At 48.0% G+C, this 18,134-nt stretch overlaps 1 protein-coding gene across 42 annotated transcripts in view; it reads left to right on the plus strand.

The window, feature by feature from the left end:
• EXTL3 (exostosin like glycosyltransferase 3) overlaps nt 1-18,134 on the plus strand; it is a 151,846-nt gene that overhangs the window by 39,399 nt on the left and 94,313 nt on the right. For 33 of the 42 annotated variants that reach the window (XM_068936798.1, XM_068936814.1, XM_068936819.1 and 30 more), the window contains one exon: nt 4,819-4,883. The gene's annotated coding sequence lies outside the window, so the exon portion shown is untranslated. Of the gene's footprint in view, nt 1-291; nt 842-1,530; nt 1,627-2,025; nt 2,354-4,818; nt 4,884-5,738; nt 5,797-18,134 lie in introns of those variants that run through there. The other 9 variants (XM_068936783.1, XM_068936791.1, XM_068936779.1 and 6 more) reach the window with 5 other exon arrangements.

The following is an 18,134-nucleotide window of genomic DNA, read 5'->3' on the forward strand; positions in this document are numbered from 1 at the left end:
GACTACGAGGAGGAAAAGTATTCATGTTTTAGTTTGCCTTTTTCTTTTTTTTTTTTTTTTCCCCCCCCTACAGTGAGCAGCGCAGTTTCTGCAGTTGAAAAGTCCTGGCCAGCAGTTGCTGCCCACGTAGAGCACAGAAACGTATGTTTAGCGGTCGAGAGGCATGTTTGCTCAGGGTGTGCCCTCGTTTCGTTCAGTGCAAGCGTCTGCACGTACGGCTGGACTTTTAAGCTTTGCTCCTCTTTGCCGCTGAGCGGTGGAAGCATCGTTTACATTAGTAATTTGTGCTTTATGCAGGCCAGAATACGTTGACGCTTGGAGTAGGTTTTGAAGTAAGTTTGGAGCTTGGCATTGCTCGGAGGCCACCGGCTGAGGAGGGAGCTGCCTGGGGTGACGCTGGGCTGCAGCAGGGCAGTAGAAGATACCTGGCAGTTGAGAGGCTGAAGACTGGGGTCTCGGCTCAGTTTCGCCACGGAGATCATAAATGAGTTTTTGGCAGGTTATTCCTCTTCCGTGCCTCAGTTTCTCCACTGGAAAATAAATACAGCATGAGTTGGCTTTTCCTTGCAGTGAACCGCTTGCAAACTTGTCAGGCTCCACGTAACGAAGTCAGAAACCTGACCGAGTAATACAAGCATTGGAGAAATGCTTTACCTGGGGTCTGTAAGGTGTGGTGAGATCCAGCACAAGAGAGCTGCTGAAAGCCTCACGTTCATGTGTTTTTCAAGCTGTGTCCAAGCAAGTGTTGAGATGCCTTGATAGGGCATGATGCAGTAGCTGGATGTGCCTACGGACAGGGCTGAGAGCGGTCCCTTTTCCTTGAAAAGGAGAGGAAGGATTTGTGAGTATCTGCACGTTTGTTAGCAGCAAGCAAGAGCTGTTACTTTTTTTTTTTTCCTTCCCTTACTCTTATTCTCTTCTTTTAGCATCTGTGATATGCACAGACATACGCTGTCTGTGGATGGGAGAAAGACATAGTCCTGCGGTAGCTAGAGCCTGTCACTCCCTAGCGCTGATTGATGGTACTTGCAATTTTTAAAGGTCCTCACGTGCATCATTAAATTGATTTCTGTGCCTGTTTTTGGAGAATCTGCTGCGTCTATTTTAGCTGATATCCATATGACTTGTCCAGGACCATATGTTAAGAATATAACTGTTTTTTTTCTTTGGGGGAGGGGGGTAACATTTATGTCTAAATATAGCTAATAAAAATGCAGACCGGAGCTCCTTAATGAGGCAATAAGTCATTCCTGCCTCTCTCCTTTTTAAAATGAAGCCACCTCCTGCACTGGCTTCTTTTTTGCGCGGCCTCCTGCTTTGCATTTCTACACATTCATCATGGCATGAAGGCGCTCACAAAAGGCAGGAAGAAAAGGCTGTGCTGAACTGACCAGTTTGGCTTGCGTGAACCTGGACGCTTGCAAAGGGAAAACCCTCGGCTTTGGCTGGGGAAAGCGCAGGCTGCGTGTGACCGCATGGAAAGCGTGTTTTATAAAATATACTGCCGTGCAACTTCAACATGGTCTTGAATTTCAGGATGAAGACGGGGAGCTATCAGGAAGCTGTTTGCAAGAGGAAATACTTCCAATTTTCTTCCTTCCCATCGCAAAATCCCTCCATGCAAGGGTTTGTGTGGTTGTCTGATGTTTCTGCCTTGTCGGGGGAAATCTTTTTATTGCTAGCACCTAACTTCTTGGCTGAGTTGGTGGCTGAGGTTGTGTGCAGCACCGGGCGAGTGGTGGCAGAGGCAACAGCAGCGCTGCTGGCGCTGGGGTATGCCGTTTCCTGGAGGAAATAGCTTTGCTAAAGAAACAACTCTGGTTTTCAAAGGTATTTTAGCTGTGACCGGGCGTGCTGCAGCAGCAAATGTACCGCGGTTGCGGTTTGACAGCTGAAGGCGGCAAACAACTGCTAAATCGGATTACGTTGCGCACGGTGGCCGCGTGTGAAATCCCTGGCGGCTGTGTGGCACCGGTTGTACAACGCGTTTTCCGGAGCGGCGCAGTCGGCTGCATGCTCCTTCGTGTCCCGGGGCTGCTGCTGCGCCAGGGCGCCCGTTTGCGGGGTTGCCCCGCGAGCCGCCCTGCTGAAACGGCTGAGGTGGCACAGGAAAGGAAGGGGATTTTCCTTTGTTTCACCCGCTCGCAGGTTGACCCTGCGGCAGTCGGTTTGGTGACAAGCCGTACCTTGGCACCTTGGTGCCCTTTCGCTGGGGAAGCGCCGTCGCGTGGCTGTGCTCCAGCGCTTGCTTCACCCGGCTGGAGGAGGAGGAGGAGGAGGAGGACGTCGCAGCGGTCCCAAGTTGGGATCAAAGATGGAAAGCCAGCCTTTTAGTGCAGAAAGCAGCAGATCTGTGAGTAACGGGTTAACCGCGGAGTATGCCAAAGCAGCCATGAAAAAAAAGAGGAGTTGCGTTCTCGGAAACGCTCGTCCGCGTGAAAAGTTTCTGGTGGAAAGTAGGCAGGGTTGAGGTGTTTTTTTTCCTTTACTTTTAATGACCTCTTTCCAGGGGCGGTCAAACCCTCCTAATGAGATTTAGCGAGGCCTTGCGTAAGAAGAGGTGCTTTATTTGCAGCCTGTACGCTCGCCGCTAGGCACTGAAGCGCGACGATAAATTATTTAACGTTAGCGATGCCGAGCGGCGAGCCAGGTGCGTGCCGGGCTGCGTCGTCTCGCTGCGCCGCGCTGGCTGATCGGCAGAAGCGGGCTCGCCGTGGTTCACGTTAATTAGCGGGCTTGCGCTCCGTGAGTATTGCTGTGGTGGGCGCTTTCAAAACACGCACAGCGTTAAGCTCTTCGCCCGTGTAACGAGCGTGTGCGCGGCTCTGCCGTTAATTAGCCGCCCGCCCCTGAGGCCGCGTCCCCCTCGTGGGAACGGCGCCTTCGGCGTTCGGCTGCTTGGGGTGGGTAGAGCAGGACTCCTCGGGGACCCGCGTGCAGGCTCGTGCTGCAGACACGTTGGCAGAAAGGTTTTTGGCCTTCGTTTGGGTCGTTAGTTTCTCCTCTGTGCGTACCGCTTGCGGAGCGACCCGGTTTCTAATATTAGTTATATTTTCAGATCTAGCCGTTAGTGCCTTGCTTTAATCGGTGCCGACAAAGTGCCGGCTTGATGCGTTCTCCAGGCGGGGGGCAGGATTTGTGCCTTCTTCCCAAAAAAACAACAAAAAAAAACAAAAACAAAAACCCTTTTTCTGGTACAAGAACGATGCTGCTTGCGCTGACAGCACTTTTATGGCTCTGCCTCCTAATAACCACCCGATAATAACACCCGCTGCCTCCACCTTAAGCAGATGACCCTATTCCAAAGAGGAATTTTCCCCAGAAAATGCGGAAGTGCTACTTGTTCTGCAAAGTCCAAAAGGGACTGTCATTGGGACTTTTTAGGGGACTCTGATGTAATGTCCTTGCTGATGGGACGTTCCCATTGCGGGTAAAACAGCCTGGGGAGATGTTCTCTCTCAATAGCTTGCTGGAAAAACTTTTCCCTTGCTTGTTTGAACACCCAGGGCCTAGAACGGAAGAAGGGGTAGCACTTTGCTGTGTAGGTAAATAATACCGTGCTAAATGAAAACCGAGTTACGCTTTAATTTTTGTGAGAGTTCAGGATGAAAAAGCAGCATGAGATCAGCAGGTCTTCCCAGCAAGAGGAGAGATGTTCTCTCAAACAGTTATGCTTTGTCCCCAGTTTTAAATTTTCGGTATCATCCAGAAACCTCTTGGTTTTGCCGTTTGATTATGATTTGCATTTAGATTGGCTGCCTGAAGGGGAGCCGCTTGCAAGGGGAGATGGGGCTGCATGGCTCGAGTCTCATGCAGATCTGACGGCAAGTAATGCCATTTACATAAAAACCATTAGCTCTGTTATTGATAAACAGGAAAGGCATCCATTTTATTTAATTTTCTAATGAGGAGTCCTTAATATAAGCACCCCTATAGCACTGCAGTAGTAGCACTTCTGCGCCCCTTCCCTCCCTGCTGGCCCCTTGCTGTTTTACGGACGAGTTGCGATTGGGGTTGGTAGAGAGAGGTGGATTTATTTCTATTCCAATTTACTGAAGTAGCCGGTTGTCTTGCTACATGGTAGGGAATTATTTAATGCTCATCTTAAGAGGTGTCCCTATTAATTGAACAGGGATTTAATGTCTCCCTGAAGCATAATTGGGCTGCGCTTGATGTATATTAACATGTACGTCTAGTGACGGGTTTTTTCTTTTCTCTGTATCACAGCGTCATCCTATAGGTAATCTTTTGCCTAATCAGAATGGATGTAAGCAGAAGTTGAGTGGCTCCTTATTAAGGGATAAACTTTGAAACAACAAAACTGTTGAAGGAATGTCTTTGGTGCACAGCAGATCACAGCCCATCTAATTCTTCAGGACTGTGTCTTGGCAGAGTAATTCCTGCCCGCACTGGCCAGCGTGGGAAAACTTTGTTTCGCCGCTCTGTGCGTTAGTAACTTGTGTGGTGGTGCATTGGTGTCCCGACGAGGTGCAGTGCGTTGGGTTCGTAGGAACTGCTTCTGTGCAGCTCTTAGTTCCGCGCTCTTACGTAAATATCCCACTTTCCCGGTGGGATGGATCAGGTCTGATGCTCCTGAGAGCCTCCTGAGGCGGCCGGTTTCCGAGCCGATTCCAAACACGACAGCGTTTGCTTTAGAGGCTTTGCTTCGAGCTTTGCTGGCTCTTTCAGTTCTTGACCTCAGTGGAGGTACTCTGTTTTGCTTTGCTACGCTGGCCTACTTCTTGGGGGGGTTTGGTTTGTTCTGTTGTTCTTGCTTTGTATGTACTTACTGCTTTTTTTTTTTCCTCTCTCTAATAGCCTCCAGACAAATGAGTAGAGTTGGGTACAGAAGAGGGACGGTTTCCAGTTGATCACCTCATTCAGTAAGTAACTGCACAACATTACAAGGATGAGATTTTTTTTGTGGTGCCTCATGTTGGTTTAAAATTAACTTCAGTGGGGAGCAGCATTAAGCCTGTGTGCTTGGGCAACACTACTAGTAATACAAGCTCCCTTGGCTTAACTCTGTCTTGTTTTGTTTTGGAAGAAGCAGATGTTGAGTGCTTCAGTTCCGTTTATCTGAAGTGGCAAATTTTGCTCATATCCCACTTGCAGTTGGTGTGCCCGTTTTAGCAGGCCTCAGAACTGGTGCAGCTCTGCTGGTAGCTGCTCAAGGCTGTAGGGAATCCATACTAAAGGTGTTGCTGCATAATTTAGCAGCGTGTCACACATAGCTTCCTCTGCTGAAGAGCTGGGGAGGCCCTAGGGTTAGAGTAAAGGTTCACCTCCTCTGTCCCAGCCTGGAGTAGGTGTTGAGCTCGACAAGAAGGGAGAAGGATGAGGGACCTTCCGTGGCAAATGTAGAAGTTAGTTGTAGAGGCATGCTGTGAAGTCAGGCAAATGAGGAAATAAAAGCACTTGGCTTGACTTGTGACCTGGAAAGGGGAAGAGAGAAGAACTTGAAATCGTGTTGTCTGTGCCATAGTAAGGATGGCAGGTTTTTTTCTGAAAGTGGAAGAGAAAAATCATTATTTCATGGGGAGTTTTTACACATTCAAATATCTTGTGTGCATACTAATGGACAGTGATAACCAGCCCATGCTTTATGAGGTGTCTAGAAATAGTTTAAGCCTGCTTCTGCAAGGGACTTTAGCTGATAAATACTGGTTAACTGGAACATTGTGATCCATCTGGTGCAGTGGTATAGCCAGACTGAAACGGTTAACTGCTTACTGTAGGTGTCTGGAAGTGGGGACACTCTGCTTGGGACATAAAATGAAGGTGCAGACACAGGAGGTGAGTGTGAGAGCTGCACTGATTGACTGAGACCACTGCACAATTAAGTTTATTGTAACCATCTCAGCAGGCGACTCCCCTAGGGATAAAATGGGATGATGAATTCTAAAACGGAGGGTGTTCATCAACAAAGAACAAGGACAAAATAATACACTTTTAAGACTGGAGTGTTCAGCAGGTTGGTTGAAATACATCCTGGGAGAAGGGCAGAGAATTTGCGTGGTTCTCTGCAAGAAGTAGAAAATGATGTTGTTTTTTTTTTGTGTGTGTGTGTGTGGCTTCTTAACTTTACTTGTATATTCAACCAGTATAGCCTGACATGCTGTGTGCCCTTGGTTCAGATGTTCTATTCCTACCTAGTACAGTGTTGACTTAGCCTGTTAGACTGCTGGATTCAGGACAGTCTTTTTACCCAACTTCTGCAGTGTGCCAAGCGCGGTGGGTTCTCTTTTCTCAGCTGGGACTTAGCTACTGTAACAAACAGGATGATGAATAATAAAATCGGAAGTAGCAGAGAGGTCACGTGAAGAGCAAACGATGTTCTCATTGACCAGCGGTGCCTTCATGCCCCAACCTTAATCGACAGATCTAATCCTGATGTGTGTTTAGAGTCAGATCTGCTGACTTCAGTAGCTAAAATAAGTCGATACCATTGAATTCTCTTTTGCCTTGCACATCTTAGAGCAGAACGTAGTAAGTTGCAGCCTGGCAGCTGTGCAGTCCGCAGAAGGCCACAGGGCTGCGTAGGCTTCCCTGAGGGTGTAATTTCGCCTGCAGAACATTAATTGCAGCTGGTGGTGTGTGCAGCAGGCTCAGCGTTGACCTTCAGCACCTGAGCTGCATTTGCAGGCTTGGTAGCTGGAGGAATGAATGTAGGAGACCAGGATTTCAGGTTTGGAGTCCCTTTGCAAAGCAGAAGATTGTGATTCAGCAAGACAACTGCATATATGAAGTTAGGTTAGTAGGAGATAGCTGAGCAAGAGGCTGTTCTTTGCAGAGAGCTGGAAGAGTGGCGAGATGCTAGAAACAAGGTCTGTTTGTGGTTACTATAGAGCGGGATAAGAAAATAATCTATTTCAAGGGAATCTTTAACAAATCTTTCTTATACACGACTGTCTCTGTGGCACTAGATGTTTAAATAACTGGGCTGGGGTTAGAATATAGAACATACTTTCAGGAGACTTTTCTCCAAGCATCGCCTTAGGCTTTCTGGCTTGGCAGCAAAGCTATTCTTTCCAGAAGATCCCCCAGCCTCTTCCCCCTCGTGACAGATAGATATCTGGTCGTATGAAGGGGGAAGAGCCTGCAGGCAGCGTGGGTCATGCCTTGCTGCCTGCTCAGCTACCCCGTCAAAATACTTAAAAGATGAGTTCCTCTCCGACCACCCTAGTGACTTGGTAACAGCCTAGAAGAAGAAAGCTTTGCAGGAAACAGCTTCATTAATGACAAAGATAGGTTTGTACTGCTTTATTAAATTACAGTTGCCTCAGAATATAGCAAACAAGCACCTGAGTTGTGGGAGGCCAAAGGTCTGTTCTGTCTACAGTGGTGGCCGGTTCAAACGGCCTTGGGAAGAGTACTGGAACAGGGTGACTTTTCTTGGCTATTTTCCTTCCGCAGAGGGAAAGAAGTCTGCAGTGGTTGACAGGTGAGGTGCTCTCCGAGCCAGGGAAGGTATTTTTGTAATTAACAGCCCTGGGATCTTTCTCTCATTTATTTAGTTGCCTTTTGAACCCACATCTGCTTTTGGCCTCTGTCCTGCTGCAAGTCGTTTCACAGGTTAACTATAACGTTGTGTGATGAACCACCTCTTTTTGGTCACTTGGAACCTGCTGCCAACCAGTTTAATTTAATAAACTCCTGCACGGTGAATTGTTGGCAAGTTTGCCTATTCCATGCTGTTCTGGGTTCTGTAGATCCTTGCCGTGGCCCCGTCAGAGTCTCTTTTTCAGACTGAAAAGCACCTAATCTAATTTAACTGTTCTTCTTTCAGAAGGTGCTCCTTATCTTTGACTGTCCTCTTTCCTTTTCACCTGAGCTTGTGGTCATGGTGCAGTTCTAGTTTCCCTCTTCTTGAATGGTCCTAAAGTCCTATTTATTAGGAGCTTGAAAGTGCCATTAGGTATCTGAGGGCCTGTCCTCTTATTTCAATTCTTAGCTGTAGTTATCACCCGTCAAAGAAACTAGGAATTTTGTGTGAACTGCAGGACCCTTTCTTTAAATAAGCAGAAGTTTACATGTCTAATCTAAATTTCCTATCAGGAAAGCTATGAATAAACCTGATGCATTTCAGTGCTTTGAATGACCAGGACAATGTAGTATTGAACAGAGAGTCCTGAAAGACTTTGTGTAGCCTTGTGCTGCCCGTAAGGATATGAGATGCATCTTTGTATGCTGCAACAGCTTCAGGATTTCTAAATGGGGACAAGAAACATTCTGGATGTTAGAGCTTCTCCTCCCCCTCTGCTGGCTTAGAGGGGAAATAGTATCTAAACAGAGAGTAGTTCACATTTAGATAAACATAAACTGATATTATCAGAGAAGTATGGATTCTGCGAGAGAAAGTCGCGCCCCTCCATCCCGTGTGCTGTGCAAAAGTGATATTCATTCTGGTAGTGCTGTGGCTTCCAAAAAGGTGAACTGTCAGAGCACCACATTATTAAAATCTTTATATCTATGGTTGTAGACTCAAGTTTGCGGTGAGTGCGCACCTGGGAAGCAGCAGGCCATGCAAGGCCTCGCAGACGGACACACCTGGGGCTGTGCTGTGGTTTTGAATATCTGCCCTGGGTCATAGCCCTGGTGTTTGAGCTGCCCTAAGGTGATTTGTGGCTCCCACAAAGCCCTGCCCTGTGGGCAGCCCAGGAAACCTGGGTCTCGGTTCAGCTAAGGATTGTTTAGGTGTTTCCTCCCTCTTCTTCAGCGTTGAAGCAGAGCTCAGCAGATCACCCAGAGGTCCCAAGTCATTTCTGGCCTTTGGGCTTCTCCACCAAGTCCTGGGGCGTCCTCACCCACTCCTGTCGGCTGCCATGGCTGTTCCTGCCCTGGCATGTTTTTCCTTCTTTCCTCCTTTCCTTTCCTTTCTCCCTTTGATACCTGCTTTTAAAACCAAATAACCTGAACAGTCATTAGGACTTGTCTGAGCTCTCTTGGTGGGTTTTGCTCTGTTTAGAGAAGCTGAAGGAACTGGTGTTTGTCTGTCTCGGCCATCCCCGTGTTTCAAGGTGTTTGCACCCATGTTCAGTGCTGTTGGGGAGCAGCGACTGTTCCTGCCGTGCCAGCATCTTGCCAAAACCCTTCTAGCTGGAGGCTGATGCTCATTCTTCTATACGGGAAAGTATATAAACAAATGTACAGTCACTTCATTGCACAGATTTGTCCAGACACCAATAACACTAACTCCCCAAAGCCTCACTTGGCTTGCCAAGACTCATAACCTCAGGTGCAGTGGGCATGCTGAGCTACCTCAAGCGTTCACAGCGTCCTCAATCCCAGCTGTTGAGTCCCTCGGCACCAGAAGCGTGTGGCAGGAGGCAGACAGGGGAGCGAACGGCATCCAGAAGCAGTAGGTTGATCTGGGGTTCACCACTGCCCAGGGTGCCCCAGCCCCTGCTTGCTCCAGAGGATGGAGTGTTGGTTGGAGTTTATTCTTTCCCTGCCCCCTTATCATATTAGTTTTATCATTCTTTCTCATTTTTACACATGCCTGTGTGAAGCTGCAGTTAGCTGGTTTGCCAGCCCACAGACAGCCTACAGTTAACAATTTAAGATGAAGCTTATTAAGATAGTAAATTTAGAGTAATTTTTAATCTAGCTAGGATAAGAACAGCCAAACTGGCTGCTTGTTATCTTGGCTTTGACGTTATTTCTGGCTGGACAGACCTTAGAGGGTGTTAATGTGTCTCCCTCTCCCGCTGAAAGAGGCATCAGCTCTTCCTGGTCAGCACTGAAACACCGCGTCTTTTGTTCGGTTTGTTTTTTTTTTTTTTGTGCTTTTTTGGAGGGGAGAGGGCATTGACTGAGTAATATAGCCAGCGTAGAAAAGGCTTGTAAAATGCTGAGTTATGTGAGGACGTTTGCTCTGTCCAGGAAAATGTTTCATGGTGGAGAGATGCCGGGTAGGGGAAACCTCATTTGTGAGCCTGGAGCGAGGGAAGGTTTGGAGACCTCGCCGGGATCCCCGCCGCGATACAGTGATGCTTGGAAAGCGACGTGCTGTGAATGGTGAGCTCCAACAAGCCAGCTAGCGCCATTACCCAGGAGGCTTTTTCATTTAATACAGGCTATTGAATTTTATACTTGGGCTGTCTGGGACAATGCCGTAATGGTAGGACTGTAACAGTCCGCCTTTGTGGCCGAATTACAAAGACGGCAGTATGTGCTGAAATGCTCCTGCTTGCTAAGCCTGTAGTATCAGTTCGGATTCTGTTCTCCTCCCTGCCCCTCCAGGAATTGGTTCGGATTTAGGTAGAATAAGTCACTGTTTGCATGTACGTTTATTTTCTGCTTGCATTTCCTCATGAATCACGTGGAGGGTTCGAGGAAGGGAACTCAAGTGAGGCTAAAACCATCATGTTGCATGCAGGAGCCTCCATAATGTGTTGATGCAGGTCTGAAACTCTCCATCCTCCTTATCCTCTCGGCATTGCTTTTTTTTCCCAGTATTAAATAAGCAGGCCCAACTATCCTCTGTCTGACAGTGGCTCTAGCTCCCCTGCTGCCCTTCTCCGGGCTATTTCCCGGGTTCGTTCCTGAACGGCTCCTGGGAGACAGTCGGCGCAGATTCCCTAGCTGTATTTTTCATGCTGTTTCTGCTATTGGGACAGACTCTAGAGCAATTTCTTCTTACTGCTCTGTTGTCTCGTGCCCCCATCCCAAAGGGAAGGGGGAGAATCTGACCGTTCCTCTTCAGACATGTCACACAGGACTTTTATTTGAGGCAGGGATAAACATTCATGGGGCAGGCAGAGAGTTACTGGACTTGTAGCTGTGATTTCTATGTTGAGTTAGGGGTCTTCAGGCTTTTCACATGTTCGCTGTGAAGGACCTTTGCCTGTCAGCCGTTTCTTCATGTTGATGCATAAGTGTGGTTTGGGGGGCCTCTCGCTGAGCGCTTGCTCTCTCTGCTGTAGAGGTAACAGCAGCTGGGCAGACACCAAGTGTCCCCTCAGGCCAGCTAGCAGCCTGCTGGGACTGGTCTCCGAGAGCTGCTATGGGGCGAGCTGGGAGAAGAGCTGGGTTACGCCAGCCTGGAGCACTGTGGGGTGACAGGGGATGACTGCAAAGGCACACTTTATCACTCAGACTTCAGCAATATCCTCCCCCCAAAATAAGAGATACCTCAGCTTTAACCCACGTGCCAGCCAGGCAAATGAGTCCAAACTCAAATTGCATCCAGACTTGCCAAAAAGATGTTGCATATGGATGATGGATCAGCTGGAAAGCTGGACGGAGGCCAAGGAGCGGAGCCTGCGGTGAAAGTCTCCTCGTAGTCAGACAAGCCTCGTTGGATCTGGCCAGGCGGTGGCTTCACTTTGGTGTTTTCTTCCACCACATGCCCCGGGTACCGTAGCAGCGACGTGTGGCGGTGCGGGAGGCAGATCTGTTTGCGATGAGCGTGCCTGCGCCAGCCGGGCTCTGTCTCGCTGCAAGCATTGTTTTGCAGCCGATCTGCAAAGCAGAGGCCTCAGACGTTGGTGCTCACAAAAAAATGCTTTCGTAAGAAAAGGGTTGGTAACCCTGGAGACTGGCCAGATTTTGGTTTGATTTTAATAACCTCTCACATCCCTCGATTCCTCCCGAGTACAATATTCCACACTTATCCCGAAGTGGGTATTGGGAGCATGTTCTGGTGGAAGTAATTTATGTGTATCTGGCCTTTTGGCCTCTAGGAGGGGGATAGTGGGGGAGACTGTTAACACACACACGCCAAGGTACAAAGCCTGAGAACAGATTAAAACTTGTTTGCGATGTGAAAATGTTCCAGTGATTATCTGCTACAGTAAGGCTATCTCAAAGTGTTGAAAAAAAGTAGTAAGGGGGCTCTCCAGGCTGTTTGTATTACTATAGTAACTGTTGGGAAGCAGAGAGCAGGTAGGTAATATTTGCCGGTCGTCTTGATTTGCTTCCGTGAGTAAAATCTATAGCCAACTCAAGGTAAACACTTTCTCGATAGCGTCAGGCTTGATAAAAGACAGAGTAGTGAAATTTCGCTTTGGATAAAAGTACATTAGCTCATGTTGTCAGATGCAGCTTTTCTGCGCTGAAGGTTTGTGTGGTCGTTTGGAGAGAGGTCTCTCGGGAAATACAAGCACAATCCTCCCAACTTTGGCGTGAGCGAGGAAGTTTCCCGCGTGGTCTGATCCCAGAAGGCCCTGGCATGCCACAATGTGGAAAGGATTTACTTTACAGGCTTGTCCTGTCATCTCTCAGCAGGATAATTGACTCCTGATTAGGAAAAAAACACAGCTGAAGTCACGTTTGAGGTTATAAAGTCCTCTCCAAAAGGCAGTGCTCTCACTTAGGCAGCAACTGCTTGCTGCTCCATCAGCCGGTATTGATGTAGCAGCTGTTGTTGCTCAAAACCCTTGTTTCTTCCTCCTTGACGCTCCTTCCTCCTCCTGTTGCGAATCAAAGGAAGAAGAGTGGGAATCAGTGTTGAGATCTACGCAGAATTACGACAAGATTATTAAAATTTTCACTTCTGAAAGTGAACAATGGGGTTCAGGCATGTGTGTGTCGGGATGTTTTGGTCGCCGATGCTGATGACGGGAAGGTGCTTGTTTCTCAGGGACCCTGTTGCTGGTTCCGTCTCCAAAGCTGTGAGCTAAGAGTGAGAAGCATCCTGTTTTCTCCTGCTCAAATAGGGTTAGGGGGATGCTGGACAGGGTGGAGGGGGGTATGGTTGAATCCCATGCTTGTCACTTAGTGACTTCACATTTGTATTTCTCTTAGTTTACAAATGCAAATGTTTTCTCCTCTGATTGCCGGTCCTCCCGGTTCTGCCTAGGGTCTAAAAGTCGAGCTGGGAGTGTTCATCTTTGTCTTTAACTACAACCTGGAGTAGGTGCTGCTGGGGCGTTTGTGGGGGGCAGTGTCACATCCAGGCAGCCCAGACTGGCCTGTCTGCACTGCTGGTACGTACGGGCGAGGTAGCAAAGCCTTATTTTTGATGAACTGAGGCTCCAAAGCGTGTGGCAGAAGGTGTTGGTTCGTGTTGCTGGCTTTCTGCAGTGCCTGTTACAAGAGTTAGATGTTTGCAAAGATAGAAATTCCTGGAAGAGTGCCTAAGATACAAGATGAAGGATGAAGAAGTACTTGGGGATTCAGGCTTTGCCTTGAGAAGGGGGTTGGAGCCCATCACCACACAAGTGCCGACCCCTACATTGTGCCAGCACAAGTGCTGTAAGACAAAATGTGTACCTCCTGCAGGCATCAGAAAGGCTGATACGACGGTCGTGGACATCTTGCTGTGAGGATGATGCTTAAAATTGGAACGAGATTTCCTGTTAGAGTACCGAGTGGGGAGTCTGTCCTACCTTGCTGTGAAGACTCACAGAATGGTTGAGGTTGGCAGGGACCTCTGGAGATCATCTGGTCCAAACCCCTTGCTTAAGCAGTCTCACCTAGAGCAGGTTGCGTAGGACCGTGTCCAGATGGCTTTTGAGCATCTCCAAGGATGGCGACCCCGTCACTTCTCTGGGCAGCCTGTTGGACTCGTTGGCAGAATGGGTTTCATTGCTGCAGGACCTGCTTTGGACAGTGCAGCAGCAAAACTTACCTGGACGTTTGAGTATTTATGATATCATCTCTGGAAAGTCAGGTGCCTGCTTCGCATGTTAATATGCGTACGATGGAAAGGAACGGGGAGGGCATGTCAGCAACAGGGGCCCAACCTGAAGTGGCTGGGGTTCTGGGACGAGTTCACGGGCATCACCCAGTGCCTCCACCTCGTCCCATCAGCTGGCGTGGATGTTATGGGCTAGAGCTCAGGTCTTACCTGGCAGCTCCCATGAAAGTGTTTCCAGGGCTAGCTTTTAAGTAGGGAGAGGAGGAAGGTGAACACATCACCGCACCAAAAGCGGCCTGACGGGAAGAGGGTCATGCTGCTCCCTGAACCACCGGGGTCCTCCACTTCATCCCACCTGAGCCCACTGCTGCCAGCTTTAACGTGTCCTTTTAATTCCGTCTCGAGGGCTTGCCACGAGGCATCGCAAAGCTGTTGGCTTTGAGGAGGAGGGGAAACCTTCCCTAGGTCTCTAGGGAGCTAATTTATACTAATACTCCTGGGTTTGCCAGTCAAGCGTGTCTTTGTTTCTAGCTGCTCTTACCTCTGAGATTTTTCTTGCAGTAAGAGCAAGGTGATGTGTCAGAAAACGCTGGCTGGAAGTGTACGGTTCATAGTTGCAGCTGTTTTGCGGGGTGGGGAGGGAGAACTGACAAAATATTCAGCCTGAAATTGGATGTTTTAGGCTTTCTAGTCTAAGGATTTTTTTCGTCTCGGCAAGTGATGCTTTCTTTCAACCTTTAACCTCTAGACTAAAGAACTTTTTTTTTTTTCTTTCACTATTATTGTTATTTTATCAGTGAGAGTGGCAGGAGATTAGAAGGCATATGGGAACAGAGAGTAATCTGGCCTTTGCCGGCCCTGATAAGAGATATTGGTAGGATGCTAATGTCTGACGTTGGATATTATTTCGGTGCAGTAATAAATTCTTTAAATATTTAAGAAATAAAGTTTGCATTATAGTTGCACTTTTGAAGCCATGATTTAGAAAAAGAAAATAGGACAGAAGCTGGCTACTAGCTATTGAACACTGAGCTTTGCTTAATAGCATAAACGGAAAGGATTATATCTCTGCCTTGAGCACAGTATTTGTGGTCTCCAGAAATTTATTTAAAAGCTTTCCCATTCAGCCTCTGCCCCATTTAAAAAGTTTACTGGAAATCCCAAATCAGCAGAGGGTAGAAATAGCAACGTGAATAAACAGCCACCTCTTCTGCCGGCACAACCTGGAGTTGGTTCAAAGTTCAAAGAGGTTTTCCCTCTTCAGGAGAAGTTGGAAATGCAGAGAGTAACTTAGAAAAGTGAGTGCTGAGATCCAATGCAATTGCTCAGTCTCTTTTTTTTTTTTTTATTTTTTTTTTCTTCTTGCTCAAATGGAGGCCCCCACTTTTTCCCCCTGCTCCTATTATTTTCAGAGTAAGTGTTCCCATTATATTGTGTCTATAAAAGTATCTCTGAAGCTGTCCGAGATGGATGATAAGAGAATCGGCAAAGAGCAGCATAATTTATAGCATATGAAGTGACTCTCTTTGGAGCATTAATGAGCAGTGACCCAAGCACAGGTAAGTTGTCTATAGTTTTTTTTCCCTTTCCTCCTAAACCTTTGATCGTCCCTTCCCTGGACAACCTGTCCTTCACCGCCATTAGCTTTGTCTCAGCTTTTGTCTACACTCAAGAGTTGAACCACTTTAACTACAATTGATGTCTGCTCCTGTAGAGTGAATAGGGCTATGGTGATATAAAAGCATTTCTAATAGCGCAGCTCATTCCTGTGCTGGAAGAGGAATAATGGACATAAGTGAGATACAGCTTTGTAACCATAAAGCTATCTAATTTTAGAGTGTGGTTGTGCATTATAGCTGAACCGATATAATGTCTAACTGGTGCTGGAGAGAAAGGTTTTGCTCCCAGCCTCGTGTTCCTGCTGATCTTTTTGTGCTGGTTGTGGTATACATCTGATTACTTCTTTCTCTGTAGAGATTGAGGCAGCCAAGCTGGAAGGAAACTATTGGCTCCGTGTGGGTCCAGATTTGGAAGCGAGGGGAAGAGCTCTCCCTTTTCAGCAGCAACGGGCCATTAGATCAGCAGCGCTACGGTGTGAAGCCACATCCTAAACGATATCTCTTGTACCGGTAGCGCTTGTCAGTGCTTGAAAGTTATTTGCAGTTAGCCTGCTTTCTCCCCCGTGATAAGTGATTTGGGGCAACCATGCATTGATATGAAAGCACCGCTTGTACCACTTTGTTATCCTGAGTTAAAATGCTTCTCTTGGAAAGAGTTGCCTTTGCTTCTAGCCTCCTGGCTTCAAAATGGGCGCGCAGAACTGTGGGCAGATAGCCGGTACGGCATATGCTGTGCTATGTTCTGCGTGCGCTGGCCAGCTTAAAAAAAAAAAATTGTTTTGCAGCTTCTTGCTGGATGTTTTTGGATACTTAATGGAGCTTGTTGGCAGTAAAGCGCTCCCTCCCCAGGGATCTTTCCAGAGTCATTAGACTCAGTAAACGAAGATCTGGAAGAGTTTGTCATGTAAGCAACTGCTGCTTTGCTCAAGTGGAACGTTTTTCCGGGCACGGGAGCTGCAAAGGGGCCCTGTCATCCATCCCTGAGCAGCAACGGAGCAATAGTGGAGGTGTGCTTAGGATGCTGAAGGACTGGCAGGAGAGTTGGGATCCCTTTTTAGAAACAGGTAATATGGATCATGTTATATGGATGATAGCATATAGAGGGGGGAAACTCCTTTCACTTAAAGGGCAGTGTCAATTTTAATGAAATTTGCAGATGTTACTGTGATTGTATTCTTAATAATATATTTTGAAGGAAAAATGTTTGCTGAACATAACCTTAGGCAAAGTTGAGGCGGGGGGGGGGGGAAAACCCACCCAAGTGAAATGGGAAGCGATAAAGACAGTTGGCTGTCGCACAACTATGTATTTGTGTGGGAAGGCTAAAAACGTACTCTGCCTCTTATCGTGAAGAAGGCAATAACAAGGCCTGGCCCCGCCAGTACGAAGGCAGACGGGTACCCCTGCTAGCTACCGTCCTCCTGGAGCGAGGAGACGGAGACTTCTCCTTGATGTCCAGGAGCGGTGGGTTACTCAGAGGGCAGAACTCCCTGGGCAGTTGAAGTCCCTGTCTAAAACCAGTCCGAAAACTGAAAAGGTTTGTCAGAAGGAGCCCAGAGCTGCAGCTGGTGCAGCTGCCTTGCATTGCAGTGTGTGTTAAAACAGAGCGACGTTTCTTGTCCGGAATTGCCTCAATTAGAGGGTGTCATCAAGAGGAAGCGTACCGCAAACGCATACATTTCTGCAGGAATCGCTCCGAATGCAGCGGACACCTTTAATAGTGGCTCGGCACCTACCTCGCTGTGCAGCATCGGTTTAGCTAAAAACCAAGGGCATAGATGAAATTTTGAGCCAAAATGCTTCGACTTCATCTATCACTAAAAACTAATAAACACAGTCCTGACAGATTACTTTAACCCCTGTGTCACCACCGTCCTGAGTGAGCAGGCTGCAGAAGCAGCCGTGACCTGGACAGCAGAGGCAGCAACTGGCTGCATGGGACGAGCCCGGGGTGGATCTGGCACATGTGGCTGGGTGGGGAGAGCAGTTGGGTCCCCATGGGTCCTGCCTCCCCTCAAAGCCAAAGGGTTGGAGATGGGGTAACTAAGTGCGGTAGCAAGCATCCGATGGTGTGTCTCTCCCCCCGCCCCAAATTGCTAATATCTGCTGATAGTGCCACATTGCAATAACGCATGTAATACTGGAGTTGCAAAACCAGCTCATTGGCTCCCGAGGTTTATCTGGGTCTTAGGCACTTGCTCTGCCTTGGATGAGCAAAGAGAAGATGGTGTCTGCGTGCGTGGGGCAATGACAAAGCTGACTTCTCAGTGGTGGCCCCAATATACTGCAGTTTATAACGGCCTCTGTGCAAACCATAGCTTGTGTCTCCCCAGGAAAGCTGCTGTGACCGTGCAAGCTACCAGAAAAGCCCTTCTATAACCGTGTTCATTTCCCGTGTTGAGGCACTGGATTTGTGTAGGGATAGGTTTCCATCTTATCCATGTGGTCTGAGAGCTGCTTGCAGCCTAAACAGTCTCCTGACTTGCTGGGTACTGTGGCCAGATGATGGTGAAACCTGTGGTGTCATGGGGCGCTGCTGTCTGGGCAACTGCAGTGTGCCACCGGCTGTCTGAGCTGTCCAGAAGCAACGTTGCCTACCAGTGTTTCTAGGGGTGACGATACCTGAACAAGGTGACCCTGAAGCATGGGGAGGTAGGTTTTTAAGCAAGGCAGGCTGGCCCAGGTGGCCAGTGAAGCAGCGTCAGCAGGCAGTCAGAGAGGTGATGGACGATTGGAAAATGTCCTCACATCCTCTATTGCAGGAAAACGTAACCTGAATGACATTACATTTGTTGCTAATGCGGAGTGAGTAAGATCCAGAGGCTAGAGCATGAGACTGGACGATATGAATGGCAGTTTGTACCCCCAAACTCTGATTTCCTTGACAGTTATTTCAGGTTGAGGAGCACTTTAACTTGGCCTACTTGCCA

This window comes from Struthio camelus, chromosome 3 (genome assembly GCF_040807025.1).
Source record: "Struthio camelus isolate bStrCam1 chromosome 3, bStrCam1.hap1, whole genome shotgun sequence".
In the NCBI taxonomy this organism is placed as follows: domain Eukaryota; kingdom Metazoa; phylum Chordata; class Aves; order Struthioniformes; family Struthionidae; genus Struthio; species Struthio camelus.